The sequence below is a fragment of the Pogoniulus pusillus genome, chromosome 33, assembly GCF_015220805.1.
Source record: "Pogoniulus pusillus isolate bPogPus1 chromosome 33, bPogPus1.pri, whole genome shotgun sequence".
Lineage (NCBI taxonomy): Eukaryota > Metazoa > Chordata > Aves > Piciformes > Lybiidae > Pogoniulus > Pogoniulus pusillus.
Genome location: NC_087296.1, coordinates 1,848,042 through 1,874,045, shown reverse-complemented (window position 1 = coordinate 1,874,045; position 26,004 = coordinate 1,848,042). Strand labels below are relative to the sequence as shown.

Below are 26,004 nucleotides of genomic sequence, written 5' to 3'. Positions count from 1 at the left end.
TTGTAAAAAGTCCTTTCCCACTTTTCAGTACTGGAAGGCCACTTCCAGACGAGAAGAGACAAGCTTGGAGCCCACCATGGAGCTGGGAAACAGCCTCCTCTGGCAGGAGGAACTGCCACAGCTCATATGTAGCTGTCTGCCACACAGCTGCTGGGTGGTTGCTTTTCTTTAGCCTAATTAAAATCTGTTGCTAGTGAAGAACTCCACAGTCTGTGCAAGTAACTTGCAAACAGACACAGTTCAATCTTTTGTGGTGCTCTCTTGCAGTTGTTGCAGAAGGTCCTTGCCCTTAGCTGTTTGCAGCTCTGGCATGGGCAGTCAGAAAGGCAGCCTGGTTGGAAGGGGAGAAATGCTGAAGAGAAGAAAGTGTCTGCTGAGGAATACTGACAGCAAACACTCTGTGAGCCAGGCAGCTAGCCTGGGAACCAGAAACATCCTTGAGAAGGGCATCTGGCATCTGTAATGCAGAGCTGGGTGCCTGGAATCTGCAGACCCTAACAGTAAGTGCAAACAGAAAAAGATCTGTTACTGTAATTTATCATCTGAGAAGGTGAAAAACAGTCAGGGAGGAGGGAAAAATACTCCCAGAAGGGAAGAACTGGTAACTGCCATTGGCAATTCTAGCACTAATGACTGACAAATAAACAGGAGGGGGAAAATGGGTGTGAAAGAGAAAAAAAAAATCATCTAGTGGTGAAGATGAGAAGCTGACAGCATCTATTGGCTGCTCAAGGTGGTGGTGTCCTGCACTGAAACTGAAGTATCTTAGTGTCCTGCACTGAAACTGAAGCATCTCAGTGTCCTACACTGAAACTGAAGCATCTCAGTGTCCTACACTGAAACTGAAGTTCAGTGTCCTACACTGAAGTTATCTCAGTGTCCTACACTGAAACTGAAGTATCTCAGTGTCCTACACTGAAACTGAAGTATCTCAGTGTCCCACACTGAAGTTATCTCAGTGTCCTACACTGAAACTGAAGTATCTCAGTGTCCTACACTGAAACTGGTGTCTTAGTCACTCCCCTTGAAATAGTCCTCCTATTTAAACCACACTCTTTGCTTACCTTCTCTCCTTGCTCACACGACAGTGCCCTTTCTGGCAGCTAATTAACTCAGTATCAACTTGCTCTTCTGGCTTTTTCTTGCACTTACACCAAGGAGCTGCTTTGTGTTTGCTGATTCTGGAAGTCACAATAATTGGGATTTTACATTTCAGTCCCTTGCTTCTGCCACTATCAAACGAGTTGAGGTTATGTTTTCCTTAGCCTGACTATTGGGATAAGCAAAAGAACAACTCCCAGGGGCCATGTAAATGTACAATGAATCAGCTGAAAGAATTACTGTGAAGTAAATGCTCTCAAGCCCTGCATGGAGCTAAATTGGAAAGTTCAAGCTTCTCTACCTGCCAAGCTGCAATGCTTCAGCCCTTCCAGCATCATCCCAAAGTCCCAAGACCAACCCTTAAGCAGTATTTACTAATTCCCAAGCACTCAGCATCAAAGTTACAGATGTAATTCTAAACAGCCTTGACACCCTTGTTTGGTGTCTGAAGAGCTGAAATCAGTAGGCAGACTGCCAAATATTTCTCCAGAGTTATTTCCCTTTCAGCTATATGATTTTAATTTACATGGAAATAGTCAATACTTTAAAGTGGTACTTGTCCATCAGGCTTGTTTATTTCCTATCTCCCTGACGGGCTGCAGCAGAAATCCAAGCCACTGAACTGCCTGAACAAATGCAACTGACTCAAACAAGTGCTCAGGCTGAGCGGTTCAGGTTCCCCTGAGCTGACTGCAGCCCAACTGCTGGAGACAGAGCCAGGGAGTCACAGCCTCGCAGGATGCTTGGGGTCAGGAGGGCATGAACACATTGCCCTGAATTTCCACTCACTTCACACTGTGCTCAGCTGAATAACAGGAGGAGATGTCTGCAATTACATCTCCCAAGGGGAGGGTTTTCTTTTTGACTCCTTTGAATATTCCCAGGGTTATACATGTGGAAGGACTCAGACATGAGACAGCAGCCTTTAAGAACATACAGAGCCTGGTCAAAGCGCAGCCCTTGACAGCAATGTTTTAAAGACCTGAGAATTCTACTCTCATTTATTGCCCCTGCCCTTTTGTGCCTCCCTCACTTTTCTGTTCCTCATTTAGATAACAGCTACAGGATTAAGCTGATGAAATTCTCCTGAGCTCCTCGCTCAATACTCCTATTGTAGGCAACAGAGAGCAAAAAGCACCTTGGGGCATAATTCATTTCAGCTTGGAGATCCATGATAGAGCAGATTAATTACTTTTTATAGGGCTGTGTCTTTCTCCACCAGCAGCAGAGAAGAGTCCAATGGTGACAAGCAGATGATAAACCTCTGAAGTTAGCTCACTCACACACTTTCTGCCTTCAGTGCCTTCAGGAGGGTGCTGAGAGGTTTCATCCCCAGCCCAACTTCTAGAAGCTGAGTGACTCTGCATTTCCTGAGAGGGGGAATGAGGCTCCAGCTTCAAAAGGAAATAGATTAAGATACATTTTCCAATTTGCTTCTGCCTTTGTCTTGATGTCATGACAACAAAAGAAGGGAGGCTTTGCAAAGGAGAAGGATGATGCTGTAACCTCTTTGTTGGTAGCAGAGCTGCAAGTCAGCATAGTAGTAGCTGGCAAAAAAAAAACAAAAGGCAGAAAACTTCTCATGAAGAGGAGGATCTTCAGTTAAGGCACTGACATTTTCTCTCCTCTGTCACAGGCAGGGAAGGGCTCACACTTAGCAAATGCCTATCACATACAGCTTGAAAATGCACAGTGCAGCTCTGTGCATGTAAAACATCAGCCCTGATGTGCCCCTGAGCAGTCTGATCAAGTTGGAGGTGTCCCTCCTGACTGCAGGGGGCGGTTGGGCAAGATGACCTCTGAGAGTCCCTTGCAACCCAATGCAAAGGGTGAATCTGTGTTAAATTAGAAGTGCTCAGAGCTCAAACGTTTTTAGAATCATAGAATGGCTTAGGTTGGAAGGGAGCTCAAAGCTCAGCCAGTTCCAACCCCCTGCCATAGGCAGGGACACCTCCCATTAGAACAGGTTGCTCAAGGTCTCATCCAACCTGGCCTTGAACCTCCAGGGAGGGTGTGGAGCACAGAAGCACAGAATGCAACCAGCAACAGAAGAAGGGGACACAGCCTCAAGCTGTGCCAGGGCAGGTCTACGCTGGATGTTAGGAGGAAGTTGTTGTCAGAGAGAGTGATTGGCATTGGAATGGGCTGCCCAGGGAGGTGGTGGAGTCTGTGTCCCTGGAGGTGTTGAAGCCAAGCCTGGCTGGGGCACTTAGTGCCATGGTCTGGTTGATTGTGTAGGGCTGGGTGCTAGGTTGACTGTCTGAGCTTGGAGCTCTCTTCCAACCTGCCTGATTCTATGATTCTGTGAGGCAGTCAAAGCCAGAGAGCAACTCTGCTTTTGTGATGGTTTGAGTGCTCCCCCCCTGGCTTTGGAAAATCACCCAGACTAGACTCAGTGGCTCTGGGAATTGGATGAAGTTTTACATTCATAGCTTAGCACAAGGTACAAGCAGACAGTGACAACAGAGACAGAAACACACACGTTACAAAAAGTAATACAGACACACAGCAGCCCTCCCAGAAACCTGAGTCCCCAGGAGGGCTCCCAACCCTCCTCCTACCCTTCTACCTTACCCAAGACATTGCCTTACACTCAAGGTAGTGTGGAGTGTTAGCTAGGGGGGGTGGGAAGCAGATGGATCAGTCACACAGGCAGCAGGTTAGGTTAGAGGGGAGAGGTTGAGCCTCAGAGACACTGAGAGCAACTCTGTTATCTGTGTTTGTGTTCTTGTTCCTATCCATCTCAGCAAGCCTGAGTGCATCAGCCAGCACCATTGGCTCCTTTTCACAGCCTAGAATCTAATCCTACTCACCAAAACATTCTAGCTAGGCTCAAAGCCTAGCTATGTCCATGTCCATAGCATTGTCTATGTCCATGGTCTTGTTCTTATCCATCCCAGCAAGCCTATGAGTGCAGCAGCCAGCACCATTGGTTCATTTTCACAGCCTGGAATCTAATTCCTCTCACCAAATTAGCCCATCTAGGCTCAAAGCAGCACACCAGGATGAAGAGAGGATGCACTGGGGTGAGGGACAAGAACAAAAGCACACCTGTGGGCTGTTTATTCCACGTTTGCAGAAGCAAAGCTGCCTCTCTCTCTCAGGAAGTCTCTTCCAGCACTTTACTCTGAATTCTTACTTCCATTTGCCTATACAATTCCTATTTATACACCACACTGTGTAAATCTACTTGAAGCTCCGAGGAGCATGCACCTTAGAATACCACTGCTGATTCATTCCATTAAGGTGTTGTAAAGAAAGATAAACCATTCTAAGAGCAAACCCATACACAGGAGCTCACAAGTGCCAGGCCTCTCTTTAGTATTTAAATGGAAACATTCCATAAACTATCCATAAGAGGCACAGACAGGAATGCCTGCTTGAAGGTTTTCCTCTCTGCTGGCTGCAATAATCTCCTCTTGCTGTGCAGGCAGGGTTTATTTTACTGAAAGGCTTGCTTTGGGGCACCAAATAATATACTATTTAGCACTGCAGGAATTAACCCAGCCTAACCTACATCTCTATTACAGTAATCAGCTTCATCCCAAAACTTCCAGAGGCTTTCTGGTACCACTGTGCAGAGGTTTAGTTCTCCCAGGAGTGGGCTAACGATCCCCTAACCCATAATTAAAGAGGTTTGCTTCTACTCCCTGATCATCTCAGTGTTTTCATATGAGCTTAGGAAGGCCATAAGAAGAAACTCAGACATAGAAACTAGGAATTTAAAAGTTGATTGAGGCTTTTGTCCCTAGCCACTGAAGTTAGTCCATAGATGTGTGTGTGTGTGTATGTATGTGATATATGTGTGTGTGTATGGAGATGCAAACCACTTTGAGCTTACATATTACTGCATCCAGGCCTGGTGCCCCCCAGCAGAAGAAGGACATGAAACTGCTGAAGTGGGTCCAGAGGAGGCTATGAAGATGACCAGAGGGCTGGAGAGCCTCCCCTATAGGGACAAGCTGAGAGAGTTGGGGCTGTTCAGCCTGGAGAAGAGAAGGCTCCAGGGAGGCCTGAGAGCAGCCTCCCAGTACCTGAAGGGGGCAACAGGAAAGCTGGGGAGAGACTTTTGACAAGAGCTAGGAGTGATAGGATGAAAGTCAGTGGCTTTGAGCTGGAAAGGGGGAGATTGAGCCTGGAGATTAGAAAGAAACTCACTCTGTACAGTGAGGGTGGTGAGACTTTGGCACAGGTTGCCCAGGGAGGTTGTGGATGTCCTGTCCCTGGAGGGGTTCAAGGCCAGATTGGATAAGGCTTTCACAGAGACAGAAACATGCAGGTGGGCAAAGCCCCTCAGGATCACCAAGTCCAACCTAGAACCCAAGCTTCACCTCAAACCATTCCCCTAAGTACCCATGGCAGGGGTGCTGGAAATAGCTGATGGCATATGGGCAGCAGAAGCTTTCTTGGGGATGTTGCTAGTACTTAGCTTCCACATCAATGTCACTCAGGTCACTTTTCAGATCTTGGGTGGTCATCCCATTTTACAGCACAAAAAAGTAAGGAGCTTCTCTCATCTACTTTACAAGGATCAAACTGAAATGATGAGAATTGATGCAATCAATCCTGGAAACAAGGAAGAGGCTGACCTAGTGAAGATGATTAGTTCAGGAGAGACAACTGGGCAAAGGGGCAGCTGGCTTTGCCATCAGCCTGTAGTTGATAAAGCCAGCTGCCTGGCTTCCCCAGATTTAGTGGTGGTTGTGTATTCTTCTGACTTTTTTCCCTCTGCAGAGTCAGACATTCAGCTGCAGCATGGCTCCCCAGTGCTCAGGGCATCTGTGCCTAGACTCGCTGCACATCAACTCCACTGGCAGCAGAAGCAGAGCCTGGAAGATGGATTTCTAATTCCTCCTCCAGCCACAGGTATGAGAAGGCTTATTCCCATATGTCTGGGGGCTTTTTGAAGAGCAGCAGTGTGACAGGCTCTGAGTAGGAACCAGTGAAGAAAATCTCCATGCTGTTAGAATTTGCTGCCACAACCAGACTTGAGAAACGAAGGTTTGGGGGACGGAGCTCTGTTGTTATTCCCTTTCACAGGACTTGAGTTTGTTAATGGCTTTGTGATAACCTGGAGGAGCAGGGAACTTATCTCATTTACTTACAAGATTCAATTTGAAATTAATTCCACAGAACACCCTGAGGGTGGTTAGATTTTGGCAGAGAAGGAGTCCTACCCATTCTCACTGCATCACTTCTTCCAACTGCGTTGCATAATTAACTGTCCGTGAAATGCGTCTCCCAAACAAGTTACAGATCTCTGCCTTTGCAAGGGATGGAGAACACAAACAAACCTGCAACGAGGCAGTTTCACTGCCCCAAATAATTCAGACAGCTAATGTTTTGTGCAAGCCTTTCTGTGCTGCTATAGGTCATAGCATCATAGAATCAAAGAATGCTTTATGTGGGAAGGGACATCAAAGCTCAGCCACTTCCAAGCCCCTGCTATAGGCAGGGACACCTCCCACTAGAACAGGTCACCCAAGACCTCATCCAACCTGGCCTTGAACACCTCCAGGGAGGTTGTGGAGCACAGAAGCATCAAGTGTGACCAAAGATGTGATCTTTGTGATCCCCTGGCACAACATGAGACTGTGTCCCCTTGTTCTGTTGCTGGTTGATATGGGGGAGAAAAATTATATCTAATTAAAGTCTTAGCCAGTCTCCAATTAACCAGTATCCAGTTCTGGGCTCCTCAATTCAAGAGAGATGTTGAGGTGCTGGAAGATGTTGAGAGAAGGGCAGCAAAGCTGGGGAGGGGCCTGGAGTACAGCCCTGACAGGGGAGGCTGAGGGAGCTGGGGGTGTGCAGCCTGAAGAGAGGAGGCTCAGGGCAGAGCTCATTGCTGTCTGCAGCTGCCTGAAAGGAGGCTGTAGCCAGGTGGGGCTGGGCTCTGTTGCCGGACAGCCAGCAACAGAACAAGGGGACAGAGTCTGAAGCTGTGCCAGGGCAGGTCTAGGCTGGCTGTGAGGAGGAAGTTGTTGTCAGAGAGAGTGATTGGCATTGGAATGGGCTGCCCAGGGAGGTGGTGGAGTGGCCGTGGCTGGAGGTGTTGAAGCCAAGCCTGGCTGGGGCACTTAGTGCCATGGTCTGGTTGACTGTGTAGGGCTGGGTGCTAGGTTGGGCTGGCTGAGCTTGGAGCTCTCTTCCAGCCTTGTTGGTTCCATGATTCTATGAACTGCAGGTGCCAGCCTGGTGAGAAATGAGGTCAGTTCTATAGTGGTAGCCTGCCACAGCTTGTGAAAACAATAAAGAATCTTCTATTTGGAAAGCAAATCTTAACATCTTATGCCATTGAGAGTGCCCTGGGGAGGACAGGATGGAATACAGTCAGCTCTGGTTATTTTCAAGCGTAAGTAAAGCACTGGCATGAATAGACCACCACTGCATTTATTAATAACATTCCTGATTAATTAGACTTGGAATAGAGGTTAAATTTTCTGGATTGTAGTATTCACATTCTTAAGATGTGGAGCTGAGAAGAAAGGAAAGACTTAATTCCATACCACTGCTTTTAATTAGTATGGCTTGAAAGAAAGAAAGAAACTCAAAGTACTTTTCCGAGTAGAGAAGAAATAGAAAGAAATGAAACATTAAAAATCAGGCTATAATAATCCAGCCCAAACATGAACTATTCATTATCTGCTCCTAACAGCCATACTGACACTTACAGCATCGCTGTAAATGAGACTAAAAGGCTCATAATTGGGTACCACAAAGAGACAAATAAATCCCACCTGCAAAACCCCTGAGGGCAGCTGGTTTAAGGCATCTTTGCACCTTAACCTTCTGCTTTCAAGAGGAGCAGAAGTGAAATCACAGGGAGGCTGCACACAGAGTGCACATCATTTTGGGCAGGATTCACTCTTGCATGAGGAACATCCTAGAATCATAGAATCAGGCAGGGCTGGAAGGGATCACAAGGAGCAGCCAGTTCCAACCCCCCTGCCATGCCCAGGGACACCATACCCTAGAGCAGGCTGCCCACACCCTCAGCCAGCCTGGCCTGAAACACCTCCAGCCGTGGGACTTCAACCACTTCCCTGGGCAACCCATTCCAGCCTCTCACCACTCTCCTGCTCAACAACTTCCTCCTCACCTCCAGGCTGGCTCTCCCCACGTCCAGCTTTGAGTGATCTGAGTGGTTCAAGCAAACCTTAGAAGAATCTTCCTCAGTACAACCTCTAGCACCAGAGCTGGCAGTACCCTGCTGAGCACCAATATCCTAAAATCAATTCAGCAGTCACATAGTTTAATCTCTCTGAAAGGAAATTCCTCCAGAACCATCACTGTTTCTATTAGGCATCCATCCAAGAATTATTCTTCTCATTCAGCAATAAAAGCAGCAATGAATTCCTCCCCCTCCCATGGCTAATCATGGATTTTACCATCTATAGCAAATCAGATTTCTTCTCCTGCCCAACCCTCTCAGATGATACTTGGCATTAAGGAAATGATTGTCACATTTCTATTGATTCTGAATGATAATTAAAAATACCAAAACCAAACCACACAACATTTTATCAGCCTCCTCTGCAAGCAGACACACTGCACTGTGAGCAGCATGGGAATAATTGGTGCAGACCTTGAACTGGGCTTGCTCCTAAGGAAAATGTCCTTCTGATTTTCTAGAAGCCTTTGGAATAATCACAGAATCATAGAATCACAGAACCACAGAGTCATAGAATAACAGCATCATAGAATCAAGCAGGTAGGAAGAGAGCTCCAAGCTCAGCCAGCGCAACCTAGCACCCAGCCCTAGACAAGCAACCAGACCATGGCACTAAGTGCCCCAGCCAGGCTTGGCTTCAACACCTCCAGCCACAGCCACTCCACCACCTCCCTGGGCAGCCCATTCCAATGCCAATCACTCTCTCTGACAACAACTTCTTCCTAACATCCAGCCTAGACCTGCCCTGACACAGCTTGAGACTGTGTCCCCTTGTTCTGTTGCTGCTTGTCTGGCAGCAGAGCCCAACCCCACCTGGCTCCAGCCTCCCTTCAGGTAGCTGTAGACATGAATGAGGTCTACCATGAGTCTGCTCTTCTTCAGACTACACACCATCAGCTCCCTCAGCCTCTCCTCACAGGGCTGTGCTCCAGAACCCTGCACTTAGCCTTGTTAAATCTCATCCCATCTCATCCCTCTGCCCACCTACCCAGCCTGCCCAGGTCCCTCTGCAGGGCTCTCCTACCCTCCAACAGCTCCACACCTGCTCCTAGCTTGGTGTCATCTACAAATAACTGATGCTGAACTCAGTCCTCTGGTCCAGATCACCAATAAAGATATTGACCAGGACTGTGCCCAGCACTGCTCCCTGGGGCACACCACTGGTGCCAGCTGCCAGCTGGATGTGGCACCATTCACCACCACTCTCTGGGCCTGGCCCTCCAGCCAGTTCTTGACCCATATCAGAGTGAGTCTGTCCAAGCCAGGAGCTGCCAGCTGTGCCAGGAGCTTGCTGTTTATGTGTGTGTACATCCCTCTATGTATGGCTGTACCTCACCAGTGCACATAGGGCAGATAAAAGACCTTACAAGCCACTATTTTTTTACCAAAATCTGTTAGCAGATCCTCACTGAGTCACTGAGCTGCAAACAAGTAGAAGTTGAGAAAGAAACTGCAGCTTCCCTTGTGTTGGCCATTGCTAAAGGAGCTCCTCTCAGGTTAGCTGAGTGGAAAGCTGACGAGAGCTTGCCCACAGGAACAACAAACTGCCATAGAACTGCCATCCTATTTCTAGGAACAGATTTCATTGGAGTTGCTCCAAAGTATCTGAAAGAATTTGATTGAACAACAAAAAAAAGTACCCAAACCCTTCTACTTGAGCAACTCTTTGCACAGAATTCCATAGCATCCTCCCAGAATGCTTGGGCCATCTGTCACTTTAGTTGTGAATGTATCAAGCACTTCACTGATCTATTTATTTATTTCATCATTGTATTTATCTACTCATACTAAAACCTGCTGCTTTAATTGATTCATTTCCTACCTGAATGCTTACCCATTATGTGACTAAAGGTTCACCCCCACAAACACGAAGGCACACAGAGGGATGGACTCCTGCAATGGTTTGGGCTGGCTCAGGAGCAGTGTGGGCAGCAGGACAAGGGAGGTTCTCCTGCCCCTGTGCACAGCACTGATCAGCACACCCCTTGAGTGCTGTGTCCAGTTCTGGGCTCCTCAGTTCAAGAAAGATGCTGAGGTGCTGGAAGATGTTGAGAGAAGGGCAGCAAGGCTGGGGAGGGGCCTGGAGCACAGCTCTTTGAGGAGAGGCTGAGGGAGCTGAGGGTGTGCAGCCTGCAGAAGAGGAGGCTCAGGGCAGAGCTCATTGCTGTCTACAAGTACCTGAAGGGAGGCTGTAGCCAGGTGGGGTTGGGCTCTTCTGGCAGGCAAGCAGCAACAGAAGAAGGGGACACAGTCTCAAGCTGTGCCAGGGCAGGTCTAGGCTAGATGTCAGAAGGAAGTTGTTGGCAGAGAGAGTGATTGGCATTGGAATGGGCTGCCCAGGGAGGTGGTGGAGTGGCTGTGCCTGGAGGTGTTGCAGCCAAGCCTGGCTGGGGCACTTAGTGCCATGTTCTGGTTGCTTGTCTAGGGCTGGGTGCTAGGTTGGGCTGGCTGAGCTTGGAGGTCTCTTCCAACCTGATTGATTCTATGATTCTATGATCTACTTCCAAACCCCTGCCACGGACAGGAGCACCACCCACATTTTGCTCCAGGCCTTATCCATCCTGCTTTGATGGTCAGCAAGGGGGATTCAAATAACCTGATGAGGAGGACAAAGCTCAACCTCTCCCTTTCTTAAAGAAAACAAACTCATTGTGTGACTTCCCAGCCTCATCCAGCCACTAACATCTACCTGTCTGCTTATACCCCCTATGGCTCCATGTAGAATTAATTCAGTTACAATTCAAAGTTAGGCTACAACAACAGAAGTGGTTCATGTTGTACCATTTCACTTCTTAGATAACCATTGATGGGTTACGTATTATATATACTATAAACTCATAGAATCAAGCAGGCTGGAAGAGACCTCCAAGCTCATCCAGACCAATCCAATCATCTAGCCCATGGCACTAAGTGCCCCATCCAGTCTTCTATACTTGATATTCTTAGGTTATACATATAGGTTACATACTTAGGATGCAAGCATGAATCCTATGATTGCTGAGATGAAGCAGAAAACAGGAATAATATCAGCCTCGGGATGCTGCAGATATCTGTGCTCACAGAATATCAACTAATTAAAGTACCCTGTGCATTTTGGATGGGCAGTGCATTTCAGACTGATAATTGTGTTGAAGATCTGTAGCTCCATGGCACTGATATGGGAAGCACTGCTGATTAAATGTCATGGCACAGCTGAGGAGCCAAATGATGCCTTTAGACATTCCATCCTGCCTAAAAAACAAGGCTGTCTGTATAGCATGACAACTGCCTTTAACAAGATATCCAAACAGGCCTTCCTAAAACTCACAGGAGCTGTGTTACTTATTCTAGGCATTCCCTGCCTTTATTTCACCATCTGGCATGTCATGCCTGAGCTTAATAAAAAAATTTACAGCTCACCAAGCCCTATAATTCTAAGAAGATGCTTATATAAAGGATAACCTTTAAAATAAGCAATATGGAAAGCAAAGCTGAAAGAGGGAAGAAGGAAGTGCCTATCATCACCCTGGGTCTTAGTACTGAGTTACCATCAGCAGAGAAGAAACTCAAGAGGAGGCTCAGGACAGACCTCAGTTGCTGTCTACAACTACCTGAAGGGAGGCTGTAGCCAGGTGGGGTTGCATTTTTCTCCCAGGCAACCAGCAACAGAAGGAGACACAGCCTCAAGCTGTGCCAGGGGAGGTCTAGGCTGGATGTTAGGAGGAAGTTGTTGGCAGAGTGATAGGCATTGGAATGGGCTGCCCAGGGAGATGCTGGAGTCACTGTGGCTGGAGGTGTTGAAGCCAAGCCTGGCTGGGGCACTTAGTGCCATGGTTTGATTGCTTGGATAGGGCTGGGTGCTAGGTTGGGCTGGCTGAGCTTGGAGCTCTCTTCCAACCTGGTTGATTCTATGATACTAAATGACTTTTGTAAAGACCTCAGTAACTCCTGAATCCTACCAGCCCAGGCAATGTGTGAACTGCCCAAGAAAGGGGGGTCAGCAAGGGCAGAGGACTGGCAGTCATGGTCTGGTTGTAGAGAAACAGAACCATAGAAATGAGCCCTCAATATCTTCCAGTCCAACCATTATCTAACTCCCCCAAGTCTGGTGCTGGTTTATTGGCCAGGGCTGGGTGCTAGGTTGGACTGGATGAGCTTGGAGGTCTCCTCCAGACTGGTTGATTCTATGATTCTAAACCTTGCCCCTCAGCCCCACATCTGTAGCAAGGTTAAGCAGAGGAGTGTCATGCAGCAAACAGAACATCTTTGGCAAGAGAAGGAATAGCAGGAGAAGCAGAGCCCAGACCTCTCCCTCCAGGCAATTTCAAAGTAACCACAATAAAACCCTACAATTTTAGTCTGTCCAGCTGCTGAAAGCAGTAACAGAGATCTCATTTCCTCCCTTCTGCCCCCAGAGAGTTGTGATTTTAATTGTGCAAGTGCTATGGTTTGACACAAGACTTATTTCTTTATTTTCCTGAGTTTTGCTGGAATTAATTCTGTGATGAGTACTTGGGGAAGTTCCTTTGTCAGTCCTGAGGAAGCCACATATTTGAATGTCATAATCCATTTACACAGAGCCTTACACAAAGAACAAGGGAGAAGGCAAAATCATTACCGCTGTGAACCTCCAGAATCCCTTTCTGTGGAGAGAGACAATACCAGGAGCAGGATGCTGACCCCCCCATCCCCCCGTGCTCATCAGGAGGTCCACAGCTAAAAGCAAACCCAGCAGTGAAGCCAAACAAGAAGCTACTTAGTGGAAAGGGCAGGGGGAAAATGCTGATACCCAGATGGCACTGCTGAAAAATTCATTTGAGAGCTTAAATGTGTCCTGTGGCTCCCAAAGCTTTTCCTGGGAGAAGCCCCAGCAGCGTGCTGAGCAGGGAGGAGGACTGAGTGCATTACACACGGCCAGCAATGAGACAGTTTGAAGTGCAGACCCCAGAGAGCAAGGCAGGATTTGTGTGCCAAATTGCTCAGGGACCAAACAGCGATTTCGAGCGGTGCTGAGCGGTTCCAGCGCTTGGCAGGTGGAGCTGTTGTGGCACTTCTGCTTTCTGTAGCAAAACTCTGCTTGCAAAAGAGCCCACAGGGGGTTTGTGGCCATCTCTCATGGCCCATTATTGCTTTGTACAGCTTCAGGAGCTGGCGTTTCCCATGGCAATGGACAGAGGGGGAACTTCTTGGTGTTGAGGGTGCTGGAGCATGGGAAGGGGCTGCCCAGAGAGGTGGTGGAGGCTCCTTCTCTGGAGTCCATTCAAAACCCAGCTGGACTCTGTTCTGTGCAGCCTGCCTTAGCTAAACCTGCTCTGTCAGGGGAGCTGGACTAGATACTTCCAGAGGTCACTTCCAGCCTCTGTCATTCTGTGGTCAGTTTATATAAGAATCACAGAATCATAGAACCAAGCAGGTTGGAAGAGAGCTCCAGGCTCAGCCAGTCCAACCTAGCACCCAGCCCTACACAACCAACCAGACCATGGCACTAAGTGCCCCAGCCAGGATTGGCTTCAACACCTCCAGGGACAACGACTCCAGCAGCTCCCTGGGCAGCCCATTCCAATGCCAATCACTCTCTCTGACAACAACTTCCTCCTAACAGCCAGCCTATACTTCCCCCACCACAACTTGAGACTGTGTCCCCTTGTTCTATTGGTGGTTGCCTGGGAGAAGAGACCAACCCCACCTGGCTTACAGCCTCCCTTCAGGTAGAGACTTTCAAGTGAGGTAGAGAATTTCAAGCTAGAATGAATTATAGAATGGTTTAGGTTGGAAGGGACCTCCAAGACCATTTAGTTCCAACCCCCCCACCAAAGGCAGGGTGTTAAATTAAGGCAGAACTTCTCTGGGAGTTCTACCACTGACAATTTGCAGCACACAAAGCTCCAGGAGGAAGGGTTTAATAATGCAATACAACTTAAGAAGACTTTGGTTCTGTGCCCAGTCAAACTGAATAGAGTGTCCCTTCCACAGAGAGAGGATTCTCTTCCCTAGAAAAACCTTTTCTCCATGTACAAAAAGTAGATGGCAGTGAAGAGCAGTTTGGATTCAAAAGGTAGGCATTGAAAACTGCTGAAAAAATTGCCCCTTGTTGAAGCTTTTTTTCCCTTCCTCCCTTTTACCCAAAACTGTGACCTTTGGTCACGAGAACCAACAGTTCCTACCCTCATTTGTCCTGGAGAAAAAGACTGAAACAAGATTATCCTGGGCCAGGTTCAAAACTCTGACCATGAAGATGCTTTCTGTTATGTCACTTTCTTCCAAACATAATATGATTGTTTTAGGTCATAGAATGGTTTGGGTTGGAAGGGATCTCAAAGATCAGCCAGTTCCAACACCCTGCCATAGGCAGGGGCACCTCCAGTTAGAACAGGTCACTCAAGGCCTCATCCAACCTGGCCTTGAACACTTCCAGGGAGGTTGTGGAGCTCAGAAACACCCAATCTTTGATCACATTGGGTGCTTCTGAGCTCCACAACCTCCCTGAGCAACCTGTGCCAGTGTCTCACCACCCTCACTGCTAACAACTTCTTAACATCTAGTTTGAATCTCCCCTCTGCCACTTCAAACCCATTCCTCCTCCTCCTCCTGTCATTACCAGACCTTGTCGATAGTCCCTCCCCAGCCCTCCTGTAGCCCCCTTCAGATCCTGCAAGGCCACTCCAAGGTCTCCTCCAAGCTTTCTCTTCTCCAGGCTGCACAGCCCCAACTCTCTCAGCCTGTCCTCAGAATAGATCTGCTGCAGCCCTCTCTGAGCATCTTGGTGGCCTCCTCTGCACTGGCTCCAACAGTTCCATGTCCTGCTTGTGCTGGGGGCTGCAGAATTGCACCCAGGACTTCAGATGCAGAAGAAACTTTTCAGCTGCTGAAATGGTGACTTCAGTGCTTGCAAGACAATCCCCTCCTCTCCAAGTTATTAGTTACTAGCTTAAACATCTACTTTTGTACCAGAAGCCACTGAACTCCTCCAAGTGCAGATCTATACTGAATGGGCCATATGTTCATCTTACATAAGCACTGTACGACTCAAGTTCTATTCTTGAGGAAGGAGTTGGTTATTCCAAGGACACCTACAGCAGTAATAACCAGCAGTGAGCATTGCCTCTCCTTATCTTGGCACTCTTTATGGTGATAATTAATTAGATTCTTTGTGCAGTCTGGAGCAGGAGGCCTCCAGACCTCTGTGATGCCAGAAATGTCAGCAGCACTTTGCTTTCCTTTCTTACTATCTCTCAGCCTTTACAATAACTGAGGTTTAGCAAATAAGACTTCCCACTCATACTTCTCAAAAGGTGACCTTTTAGTTCATGTGGAGGTTTTCCATCTACACTTGTGTATTTCATACTCAATATATAGTACTCATATAGAATGGTTTAGGTTGGAAGGGACCTGAGAGCTCAGCCAATTCCACCCCCCTTCCATAGGCAGGGACCACTCCCACTAGAACAGGTTGCTCAAGGACTCTTCCAACCTGGCCTTGAACACCTCCAGGGAGGCTGTGGAGCACAGAAGCACCCAATGTGATCAAAGATCACATTGGGTGCTTCTGTGCTCCACAACGTCCCTGGGCAACCTGTGCCAGTGTCTTACCACCCTCAACCTGTGCCAGTCTCTCACCACCCTCAGTGCAAAGAACTTCTTCCTAACATCCACTTTCAGTCTCCCCTCTGCCAGTTTAAAACCATTCCTCCTGCTCCTGTCATCACAAGACCTTGTCAATAGTCCCTCCACAGCCTTCCTGCAGCCCCCTTCAGATCCTGCAAGGCCACTCCAAGGTGTCCTCAAAGCCTTCTCCAGGCTGTGAAGCTCCAAGTCTCTCAGCCTGTCCTCACAGCAGAGCTGCTGCAGCCCTCTGAGCATCTTGGTGGCCTCTTCTGCACTGGCTCCAACACTTCCATGTCCTTTTTGTGTTAGGAGCTCCAGAACTGCCCACAGGACTCCAGGTGGGGTCTGCTCACCTTACATAGTGCAAGTGTGGCTAGAAAGGCATAAACACCATGAATATACGTGAAGACAAAACTCTTCTTCCTGGTGGTTATCCCAGCAGAAACTGTTGTCATTTTGTTTCTTTCTCCCTCCCTTTCCTCTTCCCACCCCAAATCTGTGTGTTTTAGCTTCGAGGGAAGCAAAGCAAAGCAAAGTTTCCTCTCACTTGATTTAGTAAATGCCTCACCACAGAAAATTTGATTTAATGAGTAAATGTCTGTGTGCACTCCTGCCTTGATTAAAGGATTGTTCTCCATGCAAGCTGCCTGCAATCCCCCTGCATGTTAAATAACTCAGAGCATTAAGAGGTTGTCATTTATAAAACATGCCTCGGAAACACTGCGAATTATTTACACATCCCATTTTTGTTCCTTGGCTTTCCTAGTCCCAGGAGCAAGCTGTGGCACCTAAAAATAGAAGCTGTTTTGTTTGAAACATGTAGCTGGGTTTCTGGGAGGCTTTTGGGTTAGAGGTAGCTTCTCTGGATTTCAGGGCTACCAAATATTTGAGGGACAAGGACATGTGGAGGCATAAATTAAAGTGGAGGAAAGTCAAGCACGAAATCAGAGGAGGAGGAGGAGGAGGAATGGGTTTAAACTGGCAGAGGGTAGGTTCATTGGAATGGGCTGCCCAGGGAGGTGGTGGAGTCACCGTCCCTGGAGGTGTTGAAGCCAAGCCTGGCTGGGGCACTTAATGCCATGGTCTGGTTGATTGTCTAGGGCTGGGTGCTAGGTTGGACTGGATGAGCTTGGAGCTCTCTTCTAACCTGCTTGATTCTGTGATTCCATATTTTATTATATTATATTATATTAGATTATAGTATGCTATGCTATACCTTGGTGCTGTGTCCAGTTCTGGGCCCCTCAGTGCAAGAGAGATGTTGAAGTGCTGGAAGATGTCCAGAGAAGGGCAACGAATCTGGGGAGGGGCCTGGAACACAAACCCTATGGGGAGAGGCTGAGGGAGCTGAGGGTATGCAGCCTGCAGAAGAGGAGGCTCAGGGCAGAGCTCATTGCTGTCTGCAACTGCCTGAAGGGAGGCTGTAGCCAGGTGGGGTTGGGCTCTGCTGCCAGGCAAGCAACAACAGAAGAAGGGGACACAGTCTGAAGCTGTGCCAGGGCAGGTCTAGGCTGGATGTTGTTAGGAAGTTGTTGTCAGAGAGAGTGATTGGAATTGGAATGGGCTGCCCAGGGAGGTGGTGGAGTGGCTGTGGCTGGAGGTGTTGAAGCCAAGCCTGGCTGGGGCACTTAGTGCCATGGTCTGGCTGATTGTGTAGGGCTGGGTGCTAGGTTGGGCTGGCTGAGCTTGGAGCTCTCTGCCACCCTGGCTGATTCTATGATTCTATGCTGTATTACACATGATATATACTGCTATATGCTACAGCATATGCTTTATGTGTTATATATCATAGATTATATATTACATCTTGTGTACTCTGGATTTAATATCTATTGCATTCTATGTCTCATATGTTATGTGCCATACATTGTGCACTGTCAATTAAGTATCTGTTTAAAGTCTATTTGGTATGTTTATTTACAGATATACAAACATGTTTATAAATCACTCTTCTTCATGTCTGCACTGTGCAGGTGGAGACATCTTGATGCCTCTTTAGTCAGTTTGCTCCTGGAATTCCAGTGTGTCTCTCCACTGGCCTCTTGAGAGGCCTCCTCAGTAATTGCTTTTGCCTCTATTTTTCCAGTGCCTTGTCCTTTTCCCTTTCCTGGTTCCTCAGGACAAAGGCAGTGTCAAGCATGCTGTGCATGTGCAAGCATTAAGAAATTGGTATTAGGCTGCTGGAGGCCAAGTGGGTTCTTGTGTAACTGATGGGCTCCCAATGCAGGCCTCCAGTTGTTATGGCAACCTTCAATTAATGGAAGTGCCATCAAAGGCAGGTTTCTCCCCTGCCTCACACAGTGCTCTCCATTGCACAGGACTAAAATTCCCTTTCTCCACCAGTGGCACAGCTGCTCTTAGAAACTGCATTCACTGCCAGCTCTGACAGGGAAAACCCCTCTTAAATCTTCCAAAGTTGATTCTGGGGGCAAGTGGTTGATGATTTACAAACATTCTGCACTGATTGGTTAATTGCACTGCAACAATGGCATTTTTTTTAACCAATATTATCAGTGTGCTGTATAGGAGGAAAATATCAAATAGTTTGTCCAAGCCATTGGTTATGAGAGATATTAGAAGTATTGACTGTATATGAGGCATAAAGCCCTGGGTAACCCTGGCCTGCCTGCAGAGCTGACACTGCTTTGAGCAGGAGGTTGGATTAGAGACTTCCTGAGGTCTTTTACAACCTCAGATTTCCTGTGGCTCTGTGCTCCTTTCCTATGAAGTGCTCAATGAAAATAAGTACTGTGTCCAGTTTGGGCTCCTCAATTCAGGAGAGCTGTTGCAGTACTGAACGTGTCCACAGGAGGGCGCCAAAGCTGGGGAGGGGCCTGGAGCACAGCCCTGAGAGGGGAGGCTGAGGGAGCTGGGGGTGTGCAGCCTGCAGCAGAGGAGGCTCAGGGCAGAGCTCATTGCTGTCTGCAGCTGCCTGAAGGGAGGCTGTAGCCAGGTGGGGTTGGGCTCTGCTGCCAGGGAAGCAGCAACAGAACAAGGGGACACAGCCTCAAGCTGTGCCAGGGGAGATCTAGGCTGGATGTTGTTAGGAAGTTGTTGTCAGAGAGAGTGATTGGCATTGGAATGGGCTGCCCAGGGAGGTGGTGGAGTGGCTGTGGCTGGAGGTGTTGAAGCCAAGCCTGGCTGGGGCACTTAGTGCCATGGTCTGGTTGATTGTGTAGGGCTGGGTGCCAGGTTGGACTGGCTGAGCTTGGAGGTCTCTTCCAACCTGCTTGATTCTATGATTCTATGAATTTCAGGCAAGAAATTGAGGTTTTTCATGTTGGATGTCACAATCATGAGACCTTCCACTTGACCTATGATCCTTTCATCACACTTCTAGGTCAGATTTAAAATAAAGCAACCTGTAAATCTGCTTTTCCCAGGAGAACAGACAAGTGGAAATCACTGGGCTGAACCCTGAGCACATCTCCATTTGGCTGTTTGCATTTTGCCTCAAGAGGGTTGCAAAATTCTGGCTGCTGTTTTAGAATCAAAGCTGAGGCAGCTTCTGTTCTGTACAGTTATTGTTTGGGCTTAAATAGCAACCCAAACCCTCACAAAGGTTGTCAGCCCCAGGGATCAGTCAATAACAAGCACACAATGTTATTGCTTTTGGTTTCTTCTTGCTCACCAGTTCAAGAGCCTGTTCTGGCTTCATGACCAGAGCAGATGAGTTTTTGATTAATAAATTCAACTATTTTGACTATTTTTCTCTTCCTTTGGACTTCCTGCTCACTGCTCACTGGCAATAACTGACTGAGCTCCAGCTCCATGCTTCTGGATGGACACTCTTGAACTTCATAAAGCTAAAGTTCAGCTTTCAGAACGAATAAAACACAGGGAAAGACAGTAACAGCATCCCAAAATTATCATAGGATCACAGAATCAGCCAGGTTGGAAGAGGCCTCCAAGCTCAGCCAGTCCAACCTAGCACCCAGCCCTACACAATCAACCAAACCATGGCACTAAGTGCCCCAGCCAGGCTTGGCTTCAACACCTCCAGCCACAGTGACTCCACCACCTCCCTGGGCAGCCCATTCCAATGCCAATCACTCTCTCTGCCAGGAACTTCCTCCTCACATCCAGCCTGAACCTGCCCTGGCACAACTTGAGGCTGTGTCCCCTTGTTCCGTTGCTGCTTCCCTGGCAGCAGAGCCCAACCCCACCTGGCAACAGCCTCCCTGCAGGGTGCTATAGACAGAAATGAGCTCTGCCTAGGGGCAGAATCCCCTCCCTTGCCCTGTGCCCACACTGCTCTTGCTGCAGCCCAGCACAGGGTTGTGTCTGGGCTGCACTCACACTGCAGGCTCCTGTTGAGCTTTTCATCAGCCCAGACCCCCAGGCCTGTTCCTCAGGGCTGCTCTCAGCCATTCCCCACTCAGCCTGCAGTTGTGCTTAGGATTGCACCCACCCAGGTGCAGGACCTTACACTTGGCCTTGTTGAATGTCCTGAGCTTGGCCTGGGCACAGCTCTGCAGCCTGTCCAGGTCCCTCTGGATGGATCCCTGCCCTCTGGCAAGTCGACTGTGCCACACAGCTTGGTGCATCTGCACACCTGCTGAGGGTGCACTCCAGCCCCCTGGCCACACGTGTATTCTGGTAGCCACTTCTGATCTCAGCTGGTTGGGGCTGTGCTGACACAGCTGATATCATCAGATTGCCATAAAGCAAGCAGTGACACTTTTAGTGCATGTTCCAGTGGTGCAAAGAGCTACCATTACACAATAAACACCTCTGCTTTTATTGGAGAGCTGGGAGCTATTTCATCACTGTAACAGGTACTAAATAGGGCTTTGATTTCTATTATGCCAAATAAATGAAGCGCAGCAACAAGGAAGTGTTTTAAATGAAGTGTATTATGGGGTGGGGGGGGAGGGAGCACACAGATTAAATGAGAAAACAAATCAGAATAATGGTTTTGTGCAAAAAGGATTTGTTCAGAAAGTAGAAACTTGGGAGACACTGACTGGAGCTGCTCAGTCTGGAGAGGAGTAAGCTTTGGGGGGAGACTTTAGAGCTCCTCCAGTACCTGCTAAAAGGATTTACTCAGAAAGTAGAAGTCTGGGAGACACTGACTGGAGGTGCTCAGTATGGAGAGGAGTAAGCTTTGGGGGGAGAGACTTTAGAGCTCCTCCAGTGCCTGCTAAAAGGATTTATTCAGAAAGTAGAAACTTGGGAGGCACTGACTGGAGCTGCTCAGTATGGAGAAGAGAAAGATTTGAGGGGAGACTTTAGAGCAGCCCCTCCAGTACCTGAAAGGGACTTGCAAGAACGCTTGGGAGGGACTTTTTCAAAGGGCTTGTAGTGATAAGGTGAGAGGAGATGGATTGAAGCTTGAAGAGGGCAACCCTCCTACAAAGACATTGTGCTAACACAGCATCTGAACTGATCAGAGTAGCCTGAACAGTCCAGGGCCACTCACCACAGAGCAGCTGGTGCAAACTGTGTCTGGCACAGCTGCCACTAACTCTGACAGGGTTTCTGTACCCAGGCTGCTCACTGGCCTGAGGCTCCAATGTTGGTAAACTACAACTTGATATTTGAATGATCTTTCTAATTACATTTTCTCTTTATTATTATTTCTTTCTCTGCCTTCTCCACATTTGTCCATCCTGCTTCTCCCTTTCCTTTGGCAACACCAGTTTCTATGGAAACTGCTACAGCAAGTCTATGAATGGAGTTTAATGATGTCAACTAGTGCTACCTGAAATCTACTTAGAGAAGAGATGGAAATGGATGTTATCACAGCTGCAATATTTCTCTTTGTTAGATAAGATCAGTGCCTGGATCCTTGGCTGGAAATGAATGCTGCTTTGTAACTCCAGCCTTATGTGGCATGGACATAAGCTGCAGCTGCAGAGTGGAAGCTCCTGGCCTGGGCAATGCCTCAACACATTGTGCTGCAGAAGCAGCTTGGCAGCACTCTCAGCATTCTCTCCCTCCTCAAATGTCTCCTTCCAGCAGCTTCATTTTTTTTCCTTTATTGAGCTTTTAAGACAGCAAAAAAGTAGACAATTGTGTGAAAGATTTTGTGCTTCCTCAGTCATCAGGAAGATACAAGTCCTCCACCCTCAACAGATGTGATCCACTATGGCCTGTGGAGAGCATAACCCTCTGCATTTCTTCCTGGTTGTGATGGGAGTAGAAAAGTTTTAGTCAAGTCTTCCAATAGGGAACTTGAACTCTTCATTCTTCGTTGTGTTCTTCACTGCATTCTTCACTGCAGCAGGCATCAGAGTAAGAACTCCCTAAGAGCTGCACCTCAAAGCCCAGGAATCTGATGTTCTGAATTAGAATCATTGTTTGTGTTGGAAAGGACCTCTAAGATCACAGAATGATAGAATCAGCCAGGTTGGAAGAGACCTCCAAGCTCAGCCAGTCCAACCTAGCACCCAGCCCTGGCCAAGCAACCAGACCATGGCACTAAGTGCCCCAGCCAGGCTTGGCTTCAACACCTCCAGCCACAGAGACTCCACCACCTCCCTGGCTAAACTTCCTCAGTTCCCTCACCCACTCCTCACAAGAGCTGTTCACACCCTGCTGACTCTGGTCTTTGTAAGAACTCAAAATGCTCTGTTCTTAACCCATTTCATATAGAGATAGATGATAAAGAACCATCATTTAAAGATCTATTCTATAGCATTGTGCTAGTTTGGAGCAGGCTGGAATGTTGTGGTGAGAAGATCTGGATTACAGGCTGGAAAGGGAAACAGGGTGGTGTCTACAGCACTCATAGGCTATAAGAACAAGAATCCAAACGTGGATAAGGGAGTCACACTTCTTGGGGCATTGCCTGAGCTGCACTTCTCTCTAGCCTCTCTGCCGTCTCTCTGACTGATCCACTTTGCTTCCTAACCCCTTGGCCCAACCTCCATTCTTCCTTGGGACTGGGGTAAGGTAGAGAGGGGTGAAAGAAGGTGGAAAGACAGTTGGGAGCCCCTCCTGGGGACTCAGGTTTCTGGGAGGGCTGCTGTGTTTCTCTATTACCTTTTACCTTGTCTATGTCTAACTGTATACTGTAACTATCATAGAATCACAGAATCACAGAATCAACCAGCTTGGAAGAGACCTCCAAGATCATCCAGTCCAACCTATCCCCCAGCCCTAGCCAGTCAACCAGACCATGGCACCTAGTGCCTCATCCAGTCTTTTCTTGTGCTAAGCTGTAAGTATAAGATTCACTCAAGTTCCCAGAGCTGGCTGAGTCTAGTCTGGGTGATTTCCAAAGTGGGGTGGGTGGGTAACACCCAAACCATCACAGCCATGAAAAGGAACAATGCCAGAATATGGACGGTGATGACTGCAGATAGAGCTTGCACTGTGTGCAGCCTTATCACATGGGAAAGCTTTCCTTCTCTCCAAAAGTGCCCTCAGTTCCCTGAGCCAGGCCTGAACAATAATTCAGAAAATGATGATAGAAAATAAAAAAGGCTTTCAGAAATAAAAGCAAGTGTTGGAAAAGCCTCCAAATGCTTCCAAAGAGAATTAGATTATATGTATGAGCATGCAGGAGACAGGCGAGGCAGGGGAAGGCTCTGCCACTGCTGCAAGCTAATCAGGGGTTTGCTGCCTTGAGCTGAACACTCAGATTTCCTCTTTGTCTGCTTTTCAATTGGTTTGGTTCTTCTTTTCATTCCCCTCTATTTTTTTCCATCTGAATTTCTAAAAGTGAATGAGAACCACTCAGATATTCTTCTATCACTCAGATATTCTACTACCACTCAGATATTCTTCTTTTAGGGGGTGTGAGAGCTGAATGCTTGAGTTAGGAACTGCAGTGAGGGGGGGGGGGAATCCTGTCTCTATTCCCCCCCCCCTGCTGTATGATTAAACACAATTTATGCAATCATAACTAAGGTGTCTCGGCTGAAAAGGATAAATTCATGGAGAAATTGACAGTTGCTGCCTGCTTTGTTACCTCAGCAATCTTGTCCTCCAAAACATAAATCACAGGAAGAGATGTTCAAATCAAGGCCAATCCATCAAGCTGTTAAGAGAAGGAAGGAAAGAAAACCTCAGACATAATTCACTATTGTGCTACTCTACTCTTACACTAATGGAACTCCACAGGCTTTGCTTTTTGGGTTGGGTTTTTTTCCCCCTCCCTTCTTCTTGTGGACACTCTGAAATGAGCTTAATTTATTAGCTCTTCCAGTAGACAAAGCATCATAAAGTGCAATCACCAGCACTTTCCCAGAATGTCCATTCCCTGGAATACATAAGAACATAATGTGGTAAAAGCCTTTAACAGCAACTTGCTCAGCTTGGCTGTGGAGAAGGCGATGCACAGGCACAGGTGGAAGTTGGGCTGTGCAAAAGTGGCTCCCTCTGCATTGCTTTTGTCAATGGAGGCTCAGGGCAGAGCTCATTGCTCTCTACAACGACCTGAAGGGAGGCTGAAGCCAGGTGGGGTTGGGCTCTTCTGCCAGGCACCAGCAAGAGACCAAGGGGACACAGCCTCAAGCTGTGCCAGGGCAGGTCTAGGCTGGATGTTAGGAAGAATTTGTTGGCAGAGAGAGTGATTGGCATTGGAATGGGCTGCCCAGGGAGGTGGTGGAGTTGCCATGGGTGGAGGTGTTGAAGCCAAGCCTGGCTGAGGCACTTAGTGCCATGGTCTGGTTGACTGTGTAGGGCTGGGTGCTAGGTTGGACTGGTTGAGCTTGGAGCTCTCTTCCAACCTGCCTGATTCTATGGTAAGCCAAAGGTGAGATGGAATTCTGACCTGATGAGCTGCTTTATTGCTTCATGTGTGTGAGCCAAAAAGAGTTGTCTTTGGAATTGTTGTGGTAGACCTAAGGAGGCCAAAATAGGCCTTAACATGTCACAAATCATAGAATCAGGCAGGTTGGAAGAGGCCTCCAAGCTCGTGCAGCCCAACCTAGCAGCCAGCCCTAGACACCCAACCAGACCATGGCACTAAGTGCCCCAGCCAGGCTTTGCTTCAACACCTCCAGGGACAGCAACTCCACCACCTCCCTGGGCAGCCCATTCCAATGCCAATCACTCTCTCTGACAACAACTTCCTCTGTGAAGAAGTCTTCCAGTATCTGAAGAGAGCCTACAGGAGGGCTGGGGAGTGACTATTGACAAGGTCTTGTAATGACAGGAGGAGGAGGAATGGGTTTAAACTGGCAGATTCAAACTGGATGCTAGGAAGAAGTTCTTTGCAGTGAGGGTGGTGAGACACTGGCACAGGTTTCCCAGGGAGGTTGTGGAGCACAGAAGCACCCAATGTGATCTTTGATCACATTGGGTGCTTCTGTGCTCCACAACCTCCCTGGAGGTGTTCAAGGTGAGTGGGATGAGGCCTTGAGTGACCTGTTCTAGTGGGACGTGTCCCTGCCTGTGGCAGGGAGCTGGAATTGGCTGAGCTTTGAGGTCCCTTCCAACCCAAACCATTCTATGAACCTGGTGAAAGTCTCCTTGGTCTATCAGGAGGAACCTTCACTCCTGTTTGCTATCCCTGAAATAAACCATGGCTTTTGTACCAACTCATCTGCACTGATTTGCATCAAGGGGTGAATTGAGGGCACTGCTATTAAGGCTTACTCAGAGGGTAAATCCATGGTGCATTCACCAACGTGATGCATCCATTCTGTCAGTCTGGCTCTGAATGGAGTTTGGTTGACATATATGAAAACATGAACCATCTCTGTCATACTGAGGGTAAAGAAATCAACAGATTCCACAGGGCAAGCACAAGCTTAAGCCACACATTTAAGCTCTTCCTCATCCTTCTCCTAACACATTTTATGGACACAAGAACCTCAAAGTTCAGTATTTGTAATGAGAGTAATAAGAAGATGGTTTCTGCACCATGAACTCTTCCCTTTTCTTTCTCCCCCCTCCTCCTTCTCTCACTCTGGAGTTGACATGGCATGGAGAAATTCCAAACTCAGGAGCTTTTTTCTTTTAAGCACAGCTTTGTCTATGTCACTTGGAAAGATTTTTTGCCATCAGTGCTTCAGATCTCAAATCTACTTCTGCATATGTTTGACATTTAAAATTAAATCTGTGATTTGCATAACTCCTAACTGCTTTTTTTGAAAGATAAATTCCTTCATGAGCCCTTTTCCTAGCCACTCACTTGTCCATTTCACAAGATGAGAAACAAACTATTGGGATTGCATGACCCAATTTTGCCATTG

At 47.8% G+C, this 26,004-nt stretch overlaps 1 long non-coding RNA gene across 1 annotated transcript in view; it reads left to right on the top strand.

The window, feature by feature from the left end:
- The first annotated feature begins 5,822 nt into the window (after positions 1 to 5,822).
- Positions 5,823 to 26,004, top strand: part of LOC135189615 (uncharacterized) — a 28,066-nt gene continuing 7,884 nt past the window's right edge. Inside the window, exon 1 of the long non-coding RNA XR_010308170.1 lies at positions 5,823 to 5,967. This is a non-coding gene — a long non-coding RNA (uncharacterized LOC135189615). The remainder of the gene's footprint in view (positions 5,968 to 26,004) is intronic.